This window comes from Nyctereutes procyonoides, unplaced genomic scaffold, assembly GCF_905146905.1.
Source record: "Nyctereutes procyonoides isolate TBG_1078 unplaced genomic scaffold, NYPRO_anot_genome, whole genome shotgun sequence".
Lineage (NCBI taxonomy): Eukaryota > Metazoa > Chordata > Mammalia > Carnivora > Canidae > Nyctereutes > Nyctereutes procyonoides.
In genome coordinates, this window is record NW_026575036.1 from 16,268,940 (window position 1) to 16,282,549 (window position 13,610).

The following is a 13,610-nucleotide window of genomic DNA, read 5'->3' on the forward strand; positions in this document are numbered from 1 at the left end:
TTGTTGATATAATCTCAGATTCCACATAGCAATTAACCTTAAGAAACTATCACTTGTCACACTTTGATATTAACAAAAAAGAATAGCCGCAATTGTCTAAAAAAGCTATTAAAATATCCCTCTCTTTACCAACTACACGACTGGAAGAGCTTGATTTTCTTTATATACTTTAACCAAAATAACATATCACACCTTTTGAGTGTAGAGCATATATGAAAATCCAGATGTCTTCTACTAAGCCAGATGTTAAATAGAATAGTGAAATGTAAAACAATGCCACTTTTCTTATTATTTTGTTTTATAAACTACTTTTCATTTTAAGAGGATGCTTCTTTAATGTTAACATGTAATGGATTTTTATTATTATTTTATTATTATTATTAGTTTTTATTATTAGTAGTAGTAATTAATAAATTGTTATGTAATTTTTAACTTTTCAGTTTTAATCACTAATACATTAAATATCTTAAATACAACACATAAATTAAAAGTTATTTGGGCATCCTTAATAATTTTGAGTGTGATGGGATCCTGGAGAAAAAAGATCTGCAAACAGCTGCCCTAAGTGAACTCCTCACCTTCCACATGCTTCACCAAATCATTCTCTTAGTCCATCACTAAGCACACAAATATTTATTTAGGACTTACTGCCAGGCAACATCATAGGGACTGGGGATTGGGAAGTAAATAAGAGAGATGCCTAGTCTTTGTTCTCCTGGAGTTTATGTTCCAGTGGAGTTAGAAAATACAGTAAACAAATGTGAGTGAAGCAATTTCTGACAATGACAAGTTCCACTGAAGTGAACAAAAGTTCCATGATGTGATAGTGACTCACAGGGCTGCTTTTGATTAGATTTTGAGGAGAGACTTCTATGAGTAGATGTCACTGGAATTGAGGCTAAATGACACTAAGGAGCCAGTCATGCAAAGACCTGGGAGAAGCTTGTTCCAGGAAAGGAAGAGAGAGTACAAAGACTGATATGTTAAGAGGTGGTCTGGAGCCAGGTCAGAGTGTCCTGCAGGTCAGAGGAAGGAATTTATATTTTATACATAGAAGGATATAGCAATATATTTGTTTTCCCTTCAACCAGCACCCTCCCCTCCTCTATACTTTGTCATGAAATTCTTTTTTTTTTTTTTAAGTAGGCTCCAGTATGGGGCCCAATATAGGTCTTGAGCTTGTGACCCTGAGATCAAGACCTGAGCTGAGATCAAGACTCATATACTTAACTGACTGAGCCACCCAGGTGCCTCATGCAATCATGAAATTCTTTCAACAACTCCAAAGGCCTTTCACTTTCTGCCCTCTAAGCCTACATCAAATCATTTGCCAAGAAAAAGAAGAATGCCTTCCCAAGATAGGAAAATTCCCACGCACATATGCAGAGTGAATTTTTCTGCCAGGGGATGATTATATAAAGGGAAGTGGATTGAGAACAGGAGAGGAGGAGGAGCTGGAGGAATGATCACGTGAACAAGACAGCAAAGAATGGATACACGAATCTTGTGCTTCTTTGAATAGATATCCACATACCACTGATATACTGAGGGTATGATCTACCATCCAATCATTCTGGAAACTCAGAGTTGTCCAGAACAAAGTGGAGGTCTCAGATACTTAATGCAATGGTGTTGACTTAAAAGGAAAGTCTCAATTCCTGACATTCAGAGAATAAGGCAAAACCAGTCTGAAAAGCTCTTTGGGCCAGGACAGCAATAGAACACACTACCCTGGTTACAAATTGAGTGTGATGGAATGTCATTGAAGAGTTCCTTTGTTGGCTTGATTACTAGCCTGTTTTTTTTTTTTTTAATCCCAATATCGTTCTGTTATAACTAATCTTACCTTACTTCATCAAGCACACACAGGCAGGATCCGAAAGGGCTAAACTAAACAAGAAGCTAAGTGACACAGATTCAATATTGAACTTGAACTATTGTTAAGGAGATCAAGGTATGTGACCCCAAGATATGAAACTTAAGCACAAGGATTATTTTGACCTGAAGGCAACTGAGAATCCACAGATGCAGGAATGGTCCTCTGCCTTCCCCTTACCCACCTACAAGAAGAGTATACATTACCTTTTGAAGGTGTCCCTCTCTCCTGTCATGGGAACAAGACAGCAACGCATCACCTAAGACAGAAAGGAAGAATCAAGATAAGTCTGAATAACAAAATTCTTATCTTCCATTAATCCTTTCCATATAGGGATCCCTGGGTGGCGCAGTGGTTTGGCTCCTGCCTTTGGCCCAGGGTGCGATCCTGGAGACCCACGTCGGGCTCCCGGTGCATGGAGCCTGCTTCTCCCTCTGCCTATGTCTCTGCCCCTCTCTCTCTCTCTCTGTGACTATCATAAATAAATAAAAATTAAAAAAAAATCCTTTCCATATATTTCCTAGTCACTTCCCCATAGCTTATCATTCCTTGAAGCCCAAATTTCCCTTTTTTAAAAAAATTAAAATGGTAAATCCTTGAGTCTAACAACTTCTTTGACTTTCACTTATTTTTTATAAACTCTTGTATACATAAATGTTAAAAAAATTGTATGCCTTTTCTTCTATTAATCTTTTTTATTATAAATTCAAAGGCCTTGTCACTAAACCTAAGGGGGTAGAAGAAAAAGGTGACTCCTCAACAATGGCTTTGATCTATGCTCCTCCTATATAGAATACTTTCCCTCTTGAAAGACAGAGGGAGAGACAGAGATAAAGGCAGAGGGAGGAGCAGGCTCTCTGTGGGCAGCCTCATGTGGGACTCGATCTCGATCCCAGGACCCTGGGATCACGTCCTGTGCGCACGCAGAGGCTCAACCACTGAGCCACCCAGGTGTCCCCAAATAACACTTTTTAAAGAGGATTTAAGTGGAGGGGAAGAAGTTGGCAGAAAAGGAAGACTCTAGGTTTGCTACATTCCATGAATACAACTAGGTAACTATCAAATCATTCATAATACCCCGGAAATCAATCTGAAGACTGGCAAACAAACTCTACAACTAAAGATAGAGAAAAGGCAACATTGAATAAGGTAGAAAGCTGTAGAGACATGGCTTGGGAGAGAAATGAATCATGGCTGCTACAGTGGGGAGAAAGCTGCAGCTGTGGAGAAGAGTGAGAGACAGACTAACACACAGGGGAGTGGCTTGGGGTAAACACATCCCAGTAGCAATTGGCCTTGAAAGTGAGGGGGCTTGAATTTTGTGTTCTTGCAACCAGTAGGACTTAAAGCCTGGAGATCTATTTATTTATTTATAAAGTATTTATTGAGATAAAATTTGCATACTACAAATTCACTCCACTAAAGTGTAGGTCCAATGGTTTTTGGTACAATCACAAGGTAGTGCCATCACCACCATCGACTCCAGAACATTTAATCATCCCCAAAAGAGATGCCATACCTTTAGCAATCATCTATGCTCCCTGTTTCTCTAGATTTGCCTATTTCAGACATTCATATAAATGGAAACATATATATATATATATATAGAAAGCCTGGAGTTTTAAAGGTCAGCATGCTTGGCTCAAGGATAGCTTGGAGGGGATTGGGGCTGCTCTTGGAGGGAAGGCAGGGAAACAGCCCAAAGACATACAGCATAAAACAGTGATCTGAAGAGTGTGTGGGGCACACAGTAGGGAAGTTAGCTGCTCATCCTACAGTGTGTCCCAAAGAGGCAGCCTTCATGGAGAGAACCCTCGGGTACCATTTCCCTCCCTTGCCCCTCAGCATAAGCACAGGGCTACCTGTGGGAACCAGTGCATTGCCAACACTGGCTGTCTAACTTGTTTACACTAAACCCCACACATCATCCCCCAATCCCCACGTCTCTGGAAGAACGTCCCTTCCCAGTCATGCTTGCCTCCATCCCAGCATGGTGGGCCCTCTTCCCCAGAGGACCAGTCCAAAGTACTATCAACACCACTTCTCCATATCTGGGAGTTTTGCAAGACCTCTGTTCCAGTGGAGGCAGTGACAGGTCTCATTTCACCAGAGCACATCTAGTTAAAACACACTCCATTCAGGCCAGGGACCAAACACTGCCCACACAAACATTGAGAACCTCTGCAGAGGTTCTAGGGGATAAAGTGGTCAGGACACAATTGAGTACCTGCAGCACACGCTGGGGATGCTCAGAGAAGCGCCAGACACTGGGGAAGCACTACACTGCAGGGCACTATAGGACCTCTTCTTCATAAGGCCATTACCTTTAAGTACAGAAGATACAGTTTACTTTCCTAACACAGAGAAACAGGAACAGAGACTTACACACAATGAGAAAGACAGAATAATTTGTCCTAAATGAAAGAACAGGACAAGGCCATGGCCAAATATCTAAGTGAAATGGAAGGAAGTAACATGCCTGATGGAGAATTTAAATCAATGATCACGACGATACTCACTGGACTTAAGAGTGGAGGACATCAGTGAGATCATTAACACAGATAAAGAATAACAAGCATAGGTAAATGAGAAATATGCTTGATAGAATGAGCAGCAGGCTGGAAGAAGCAGAGAAACAAATTAGTGACTTAATGATTATGCCACTTTCTTCTGGCCTGCTAAGTTCCTGTGGATAGTTCTGCTGCTAATCTTTTTGTCTTCCCTTGTAAGTTAGGGATTTCTTTTCCCTTGTACTTTTAAGATTTTTTCCTTATTTCCATATTTTGCAAATTTTACTACAGTATGTCTTGATATGGATCTGATTTTGTTGACTTTGTTTAGGGGTCTCTGTGCCTCCTGGATCTTATATCTATTTCCTTCCCCAGATCAGGGAGATTTTCAGCTATTATTTTTTAAAATAAATTTTATGCCCCCTTTTCTCTTTTCTTCTTCTAGGATTCCTCTGATATGAATCATATTATGCTTTATGGAGCTACTGACTTCCTTAAGTATATACATTTGTGATCCAAAATTTTTCTTTCCCTCTTATTTTCAGCTTCATTAATTTCCATAATTTTATCTTCTATATCACATATTTATTCCTCTGCTTCTTCCATCCTTATGGTCATTACATCTAGTTGGTTTCACATCTCAGTTATAGAATTTTTTATTTAAGCCTAACTAGATATATATATATATATATATATATATATATATATATATATATATTTAACTAGCTTGTGTGCAAGGGATGAGGCAAGTATAGGGTCCTCCTACTACTCTGCTATTTTAACAGAGTAAAGATAAACAGGTTTGTGTGTGTGTGTGTGTGTGTGTGTGTGCGCGCGCGCGCGCGTGTTTTAACAAGCAAGTAACACGATCTGATACATATATTTGTATAAAATAACTCTGGTAGTTAAAGGTTAAGTTTAAGGAAAGCAAGAAGTCTAGTTAGAAGGTTAGTGCCATGATCCAATGAGAGTGGAGATGTAATGTAAGCAATGATCATTGTTTGGACTAGACAGCAACTACAAACCTGGTATGAATGAATTCCTAAAATGTGTACATCAAGTAAAAGGAAAATAATAATGACTCACAAGGTAGGTACCATTATTATCATTACTAAATATAACAATGCAAGAAAATGTAAGAAAAAATTATAAAGATGCGTTGAACATAATTGTTAAGTAAATTGAAGTAGTCATTAAAAATCTTCCATAAATAAAGACCAGGCTCAAATGCTATTACTGCAGGCTCCACAAAACTGTCTGTCTGGGTCTAATCAGGAGACAGAAACCATTCTAATAATTTCAACAGAGAGAATTTAATTAAAAGAATCATTAAATTTTAAAGGTGGTAAACTACTAAAAAAGACACTCTGAATAATAAAGGAAGAACAAACTCAGGTTGTAGAACTACTTTTAAAGCTGAGAATAAAAGAAGAAGGAATTAAGAACTCTAGAATCCATTCCCATGACTATTCTCTAAGCTTCTATAGAGGCAAATTGGCAAGATCTTGTAATTCCTTTGGTGGATATGTTATCTCTTCCGAAGAGTCGGCCTTATATACTTCTCCTCCTGGGCTAGGCTGGACATTAACTTTCATTATAGGCCTGAAGACAACGACAGATGTGTGAATTTCCTGCACAGTACCTGTCCCAGTTGAATGCACTGAAGATTATTCATGCAAGGGATTAATTGTTCACAAAATGTGAGGTGGAGTGGTCCTTCCACTAGCAAAAAAAATTCAAGATAATATGGGATTCGGAATTCTTACTTTTGTCTTTATCTGCCCGAATTCCCCCCTCCAAGTAGTGTGCCACTCCTTGCAGTTTCTCTAGCATAGAGGACTTAGCAGGGTAATAGGCTTTGCAACTCTGTAAACCTTACAATTAGATGCCAGTCTGGTGCTCAGTAATGTCTACCTTGTGGCCACATAAGATAAGGACGTAAAAAAAAAAAAGATAAGGACGTTCTTTAAGGTTATCATGAAAGCTTTGTGATTCTTCATTTATGACATTACTTGGAAATTCAAAGCCTTAGTTTTAATTTTAATTTTGCGCTTTTACTTTTGTAAGCTCTTCAGTGTACTCATAAATGAGCAGCCTATCTCAGTATCTTTGTAATCAACACTGTCACCATAGCAACTAAATCCCAGAGCCACTATCCCATTACCTTGCCCTCTTTTAGTATTCTTATCCCATGTCACCACCAGTGAGAATTTAAATAACTGTGAAGCTTCAGTATGCCATGGAATACTCGTGCCGCATTTCCTACAGCAAGATTATCCATACGATCATTAAGCATGTGAACAACTGAAACTCAGAACCCCATTTTGATGCTTTACTTCATAACACGGATCCAATTCTAGAATCGCCTTATCTTCAGTCAGAATCCTAGTAGAAAGATGGCACACAAAAAGGTTTAACTGAAGAGAATTTAAGGAGTGAACTTTTACGGAAATGTGGACATAATTAAGAGTACCAACAAATGAGAATGAGGGACTCCTGGACTTGCAAGAGTGGTAAGCCTCTGATGCCACTCAGATCTAGAGGAGCAAGAAGAGTGAATAGTTATTAGGGGGCCATTAGAGGTAAAGCCACACAAGAGGTTCCTAGTAGAATATGTAGTTTTTATTTCTAAAGATTATATTTATTTATTCACGAGAGACAGAGAGAGAGAGAGAGAGAGAGAGAGAGAGGCAGAGACACAGGCAGAGGGAGAAGCAGGCTCCATGGAGGGAGCTCGTAGTGGGACTCAATCCTGGGTCTCCAGGATCATGCCCTGGGCTGAAGGTGGCGCTAAACCGCTGAGCCACCCGGGCTGCCCTGATTCCACTTTTAGATGGGAAGAACTCCAAAGTATTTACAGACATTGGTTTTCTACCACAGAATTGATGATTTGGGATGAGGATTCAACTATTAGGTGTACTTTAATTCATTTTGATGAAATGGAGAAGATACACAGATAGGTAGGGGTTTGGCAGATAGTTTAAGGATGGTTCTGAGATTTCAGAAATGGAGCAGAAGGAGACAGAGAGAGACAGTAGACTAAGATTAGGATGGCAAGAGTACTATGTAAAATTTAGGCCTGAAAAAAAAATTTAGGCCTGACATGTTGATTTTGAAATACCCACGTTAATGGAGGGTAATTGAGTCATTTAAGTGTCAGGACTCAGGATGCCAAGAAGTCTTGGCAGTGAATACAGACAGGTAAATTTAAAGTTTATCTTACTGTCATTATCAGAATAACTAAGAAAATCCAAGTTCAACTTAGAAAACAGGAAAATAACTAGGCCTTCACTAAGGTCATTTGATGGGTCAGCAAAGGGGGGATTATATCATATGGCAAACACAATAATCCTTACAACTCTTTTTATTTTTTTATTTTTATTTTTTTACAACTCTTTTTAGATACTGCCTGCATTCTCCCCGAATTTCATTACATGTAGCAATATTCATATCATTTCCCTCTTTTCCTTTATAACCTCCCCCACCGAGGCTGCTCTCAGCCTACCTTTCTTTTCATTCCTCCAATACATGTCTTCCTCCTTGCTACTTTCATTGGACCTTATTCTTCTGTAGGTCTATAACCTAGCACTCTACCCCTTGTCTTTGCTTTTCCCTTTCACCACTCGACTCAATAAAACCGAAGGATTTTCCCCAGATACCACTTCCTTAGAAAGTAAATCAAGTGGAAGTTAATAGTTTATATTTAAAATTATTTATCTACTGGCCAGCTGCATGGAATGATTTGATGACACTGTCTTGCCTGCAATTTTCTTTCTTTTTTTTTTTTTTTAAAGATTTTATTTATTTATTCATGAGAGACACACACATACACAGAGGCAGAGACATAGGCAGAGGGAAAAGCAGGCCCCCTCCAAGGAGCCTGATGCGGGAATCAATCCTGGAGACCAGTATCATGCCCTGAGCCCAAGCCAGACACTCAACTGCTGAACCACCCAGGTGTCCCTGCCTGCAACTTTCCTATATGTCAGCTACAGGACATTTACAGGGATTATAAAATGGGTCTCATCTTCCATTTCCAGGTATAACTGAACAGAAAGACTTCAGACCCAAGGTATGACCAGAACTTTCCTCAAACTGCAACTTATTTCACCTTAGAGTAAGTTATGGGGGCACACAGAGTATATCCACAGAGCATATTTCACAGAGAAATAGCATTCAATCGGCTTTACAGTGTTTGAAGCATCTCAGTCTTAAACAGTGCGTTCCTACAGGCTCGATGATAGGGCTTTGTCTTAGTCTGCTGGGGCTGCTACCACAATATACCGTATTTGAGAGGATTGAACACATTTATTGTCTCAAATTTCTGGAGGCTGGAAGTCTGAGATCAGGTGCCAGCATAGTTGGGTTCTGGTGAGAAACCCATCTTAGGTTGTAGACACCTCCTTGTTGTGTGCTCACATGACCTTTCCTTGGTGAATGTTTGTAGAGAGAAGGAAAGCTCTGGGGTGTCTTTTCCTATTCATTATAAAAGCAGTAATTCCATCATGGGGGGGCCCCAGCCTCAAAGAGCGAATCAAAACCTAACTACCTCTCAAAGGCCTTAACTCCAAATATCACTACACAGTGGGTCAGGGTTTCAACATATGAAATTTGGGGGAAGACAAACAATCAGTCCACAATAGGCCCAAAAGATGTTAAGGTCAAGGAGAAAAAACTTTACAGGAGGTTGTAAAAACCACTGTGTTCACACACAACTTTTTCAATGTTTTCCTTCATAGTAAATATAATTTTTTCTACATCCAAGCCTGAAATTATATATCTATTTCTGATTTAAAAACATTTTAGTGCTTCTCACAGTCACCAGTACTTGCTTTCATTACTTTCCTCTAAAAGCAAACATGCTTTGCTTTGAATATTAGTAAGATATTCAAACACACATGTAGGTATTGAATATTTTATTAATTCCTATAATTAAAAGTCCTTTTCCTTTCCTGTCCCTTTTTATGGCAATATATTCCCTTTTCACACATCAGTTTTTCCTCTTACCGAATTGCAGAGATGGAAAAAAAAAAGTTGAATAACCCTGCGAATGTAAACACATCTGTTGCCATGGGAACAGCAGCAGCTGAGTGATGAGAACCACTTGTGGCTGCAACATTTGCAGGAGACCAATTACCAAACCTGGAAACTCTAATTCAGTAAACAGAGACAACAGTGAGCATAGTTAGAGAAAATTGCTTATTTTATTACGAGGGAGAGAGGCAAGCCAGGAGAGTTTGAGAACTATAGGAGGCAGAGATGATGTTGACGAGCAAGTCCGTTGCCTAATGAAGTGGTTGTTTTCAAAGGGACCTGGGAAAAATGCAATTTTAGCTACTATGATTGCAACACTGGAGTCTAGTATCACCCCTGTGTTTACTGGTGGATATCCCAAAGGACAGGTGATGAGGCAGGGTGAAAATAGTGCCACCCTGAAATTCTGCACAGTTCCTGAGTTGCTACCTATTGGGTATCATAAAATTCTGAGCAATGTAAAGCAGGTCCAGTAGGACCTGGCTATTCACTTAGCTTTAAAAAAGAAAATCTGCATTAAATTCTATCTGCATTAAATGCTCAGTGTGGTGGAAAGAAAGCTATAACTACATTTCTCATTCTTTTCCATCTTAAGAAGAAGAAGAGCAATCAATGAGACTTTTTATTTACACAAAGTATCATTATTTGTCCTCTGGATCTGAGGGATTGGGAAAATCTTTGTGCATTTGTTTTCCAGTTATCTTAAGAAAAATGTTAACAGAAACAATTAGCCACCCATATTTCTGAGATTTTGTAAATCATAACTGAGGACCCATCTCATGAGGATTTATACCTACTAAAGGATATGGAGTAAGAGTTATGTGTCCTATTATGCCATCGCCAGAACTAGGACCCCAAGAACTAGACCTTTGTCACAATCACAATAAATAGTTGGGTGAATTCCTCAACAGCTCATTTGACTATGTAGGATTTCTAACCCTAATCTGTTGTTCACAAAACAGAAAACTTTCCGGTACACATAGCTGATACTTAATAAAATTTATTTAATTGAATTTAAGCAGACAAAATGAAAAGTTGTTAAAACAATTAGTTGTAGTAAATATGAGTAATTGAATATGATTGCAATGTGATAAAAGATATTAAAAAAGTTTAATTTCTGCATTTCCAATTAAAATAGTTTTACAATAAAGTTTTAAAATCCACTATTTTTTTAAATCCACTATTAAACCTATTTTTCCATGGACCTGAAAAAGATGTTCAGTCTTCATCTACAGAGGGGGAGTTTGTATAATGTAAACAACAATGACTAGAGTTCTTTTAAGTTCTGGGTACATGTTAGAATCTAACTGGTTGTATGACTTTGGACAAATCCTTGAGTTCCATTTTCCTCATCTGTGATATTCTCCTTGGTGAGGTTGAAATGATGTTATAAATATGAAAGCAATTCAAAAGGTGTGGGCTAGAAAATAAAGACTTCTAACTCTGGGAAATGAACTAGGGGTGGTGGAAGGGGAGGAGGGCGGGGGGTGGGGGTGAATGGGTGACGGGCACGGAGGGGGACACTTGACGGGATGAGCACTGGGTGTTATTCTGTATGTTGGTAAATTGAACACCAATAAAAATTAATTTATAAAAAAAAATAAACCATATAAACCTAATCTCCTTAGTGTCTTTCTTCTTTGGGTCTTTACACAAATGTCATCTTCTTAGTGAGGCCATCCATGGGCACCTTGTCTGAAATGCAGCCCACTGCCAACTCCTTCTTGCTTTGTCCCCTTAGCACTTTTCACCATGTTGCCCAATATATACTCTACTTATTTATTTATGGACTCCCTGCTTCCTAGAATATAAACTCAATGAGAGTGGAGTTTTTTGACTATTTTTTTCCCTAGCTAGATCCATAGACATGAATAGGTGTTTATAAATATTTTTAATGGACGCATATAAAAGTAAATGAATAAAAATTCATTTTCAATTTTTGTCTTAATGGCTTTTCATAATGATAAAACATAACCAGAGTCATTACATCAGGGCCTCTGATCATATGTGTTAAAATCAACAGACTCCAATGAACGAGTTAAGACACCTACAAAGTGGATGATCCTAGGCATACCTCTCAACCATTTCCTCTCTGTTATGTGTTCAAGCCAGTTAGTGACTTCAGCTCCAGTCCTCCGAGAAGATTGTTATCAGCATAAAATATGATTATGTGAGCAAAATGTTTTAAAAGGTAAAAGCACCAATAAAATATTATAATCTGTATTATTATTAAACAGTGGGATGTCTGGTGCCTTAATGTTTTGTCAGGGACATTAAGCACAGTGGGAGGAAGAGTGACAGTTGCAATGCAAACATCTTCCAAGGAGTGAAGAGAAGGAAGTTACAGCTGGATTTGGCCTCCCTGCTATGAATGCATTTGGAACCTCAGTCATGAGCAGAGCAGAGCACTGATCACAGAGCTTTGGCCAGAAATCAGGGCAGCCCTCAGCATTCATCATGAAACTCTGGAGAGTGGAGTTGTTAGGCAAGCTCAGAAATTCTAGCAAATTAAAATGTGCAGATTAATGTGCATTGTTCAGTACAGCATAAAAGATACAATTAAAAACATTAACAAATAATCATACATCTGAAAATAATAAATCACTACTTCCTTCAAAATGTCACAAACATAGAAAGTTTCCCCTGACAGATTCCATTGTTCTTTGGGTACCATTGTTTTGGTATTTTGCCTCTTAGTACCCCTGCATATGATTCTTTCAAATAACATGATATTTTTAAGTAGTAAAATTCAGAATATACACTCCACACTTATTTTTCTTTCCCTCAAAATCATTTTATGTTACGTATTGAGAATGGGGTTTGGTGATAAATCTTTTAAAGCACACGGAGTCAGAAACAAGGCAAGTTTAAGGTCTGTGTGTTGGAAAGTGGTATAATGTTTGAAGAACACAACCCTTGGGAATCCCATTTGTCCTGTGTCTCACATGCTGCACAGAGTCTTTAAGGTAGTTTCTCTAGGTGGTTCCAAAATGTGTTTCAGAGTCTGGCCATCTGTGTGTGGAATGGGTGGATATATGATGCCTTTAGATGTCTACTGTCATGAGTTGATATGTGTAAGGGTTTCTAAACAAAGAGGGATGGGTGAGGAGTGTGTGTAACACCTGGTCTCTCTGTCTCTTCACATGGACTGGGGATTTGTTTTGAGGCCCAGTGGGAAGAGGAATGAAGAACACATTTTGGAAGAACACATATTGATGAAGCAGTAATTAGTGAGATGGGGGTTGGGTGTGTATGCGCAATAATGGTATAATGAGTGCAAACTAAAATCCAGGTGAAGCGCTGCACAGAGATGGAGATAAAGCCATCCTTTACCTGGAATTCCTATAACTCTCTCACAGCATGCCATGGTAGCACTGACCCCAAATTCAGATTTGTGCTGAGGGAATCAAGCGTAGCTGTCAACGCAGGGTAGCTCTCTTTGGCAGGCAAGCTTGGATAGCACATTCCCAAAAGAATTGGTGCTGACCCCATTGATATGGGAATCAGAATGGAGGAATGGAAGCAGCCTTGCTCTCAAGCCACATGAGACACCCATAGGAGAGCCTGTAAGGGCAGCTGTTACACAGGGAGGACAAAGTGCCATTGCAATCTGGGTGTTAGTGTTAACAGAACCTCATCTGCACTCTTAGACACATAGGACTTGGGGGCAATTCTGGTTATATAGAAAGTAGTTACCTCCAAGGCCCATTTGAAGGATTAGATAACAATGGGGTAAAGGGTACAGTGCTTCCACACATAGAAGGTAGACATAAATGTATCAGTCTTAGAAGATTTCCTAGGAACTTAAATGTAAAAGTGCAGAAAAAATACCCACATTCCTCAGTGTCTTTAAAGACACCTTTGTCCACTACTCTCTATTTCCCTGATGAAACTATAAGGGCTCTAGAGTCTGTGTAGTTGTCAAAGATGGAGTCCAATAGCTTTCTGCATCCCACATAAACAACAGACTGGGCTTCCATAGCCCATTTCATGTCAGAGGAACATAGACACATTGAAATACACTGCATGCTTTTGTCCTCAACCTCACTGGCAATTCTTAAGCATCTTATAAATTAACAGTATCCTTCGAAAGAGATATTTTTTATATGAAATTATGCCAATATTAAATGATTAAATCTGAATAAAGTTAGTCATAAACCAATCATCTGGCTTAAAGAAGATTTTTATAG